Here is a 1,768-nt window from a genome sequence, read left to right on the forward strand (position 1 = left end):
AAACATGGGCATATGTCTTCAAAGTATTTCCATTTAGTGGAAACTTAGCTTTATAAAATCTGAATAATACAGGTTTAAAAATGTTAGAATAGCCGGGCGGTGGTGGCGCACACCTTTAATCCCAGCACTCGGGAGGCAGAGCCAGGAGGATCTCTGTGAGTTCGAGGCCAGCCTGGACTACCAAGTGAGTCCCAGGAGAGGCGCAAAGCTACACAGAGAAACCCTGTCTTGAAAAAAAAACCAAAAAAAAAATGTTAGAATATAGTATAAATCAAGGATATATATTCATCCTTCCCCTCCAGGAACCAAAATTGTTATATTATTTCTATTTATCAAAAATGTGATCTAATTTAGGAAACTTTTATTTTGATCTAATTTTAAACTCTGTGATGTCTTCCAGGACCATATTGACCAAGTTATCAAATCCTTAAAGTGTACCAACAATTTTCTTTTTACCACTATTCATCACAGTGAGAATTTTTGATCCTATACACTTATCCATAAATCCAGTGTCATGACCTGGGAAGGGTTAGTGGTCACTTTAGCTGCCATAGCCATGTCAGAAGTCACCTGATAATATTTTGTTGACTCCCTATGGGAGGCCTTACCCTTTTGGAGGAGTGGATGCAGGTAGGTTGGGGGGAAGGCAGTGGGGTGGGAGTGAGAGGGAGCAGGAGGAGGGGTAAGAGGGGTTGGTATTTAAAATGAATAAACTTTTTTTAAAAAGTCACCTGATCCTTTATTATTCAGTAAAAACTCTATTAAAAAAACTCTATTTACTGATGGGGATACTCTTTTTTTTTTAAAGAAAGGTATTCTTTTTTTTTTAAATTTTTTTATTTTACAACACCATTCAGTTCAACCTAATAGCCACAGATTCCCCTGTTCTCCCATTCTCGCCCCCTCCCTCTCCCCCCAGCCCACCCCCCATTCCCACCTCCTCCAGATCAAGGTCTCCCCCGAGGACCGGGATCGACCTGGTAGACTCAGTCCAGGCAGGTCCATTCCCCCCGTCTCAGACCGAGCCAAGTGTCCCTGCATAAGTCCCAGGATTCAAACAGCCAACTCATGCAACGAGCCCAGGACCTGGCACCAACGCACAGCTTCCTCCCAAACAGATCAAGCCAAATGACTGTCTCACCCATTCAGGGGGCCTGATCCAGTTGGGGGCCACTGATGGGGATACTCTTAAAGATTAATCTACCCCAAAATATGTTTATATCATGGTGTGGAGTTCTGCTTATGGATATAGATAAACAATTGTTTACTTCCAGATTTCATCACATCACATCATCACCTAGCATGAAGGAGAAACTCAACCAAGTGAGTAGGCTATATTCTCTTCAGATTATGGCTGCTTTCTTTCCTTGTATGTTTTCTAGACAAGTAATGAGATGATCTTATTCATCTTTTGGGATTCTGCTTTGGCATGAAATGCATAGATATATCATTTGGTCACTTTTGCCATTTTTTTTTTTTGGTGGAATTCATTTCTTGGTCAACATTTAGCTTCCCCATATGATATAACATTTTTGGATAAGGTTGTCTTTGACTGCTTACCATCTTCTGTCCAGGAAACTGTAGAGCTCTCGAGTGTATTCTGTACATGTCCCCTAAAAGCAGAGAAGCAGGAACTGACATGTTATTGCTTAGTATGGAGCTCAGGAGACAAAAATACCCCTTGTGCACTATTAGTCCTCCAAATAATTATACATGACAAAGTTTATGAAAGACACTTGCCTTTTTCTCCAAAAGTTTTGAGAATTTA

General features: G+C 40.7%; 1 pseudogene; it reads right to left on the bottom strand.

Moving 5' to 3' along the window:
- Positions 1 to 285: 285 nt before the first annotated feature.
- On the bottom strand, positions 286 to 552 carry LOC114689729 (annotated as a pseudogene).
- Between the last annotated feature and the right edge of the window lie 1,216 nt (positions 553 to 1,768).

This window comes from Peromyscus leucopus, chromosome 10 (genome assembly GCF_004664715.2).
Source record: "Peromyscus leucopus breed LL Stock chromosome 10, UCI_PerLeu_2.1, whole genome shotgun sequence".
In the NCBI taxonomy this organism is placed as follows: Eukaryota; Metazoa; Chordata; class Mammalia; order Rodentia; family Cricetidae; genus Peromyscus; species Peromyscus leucopus.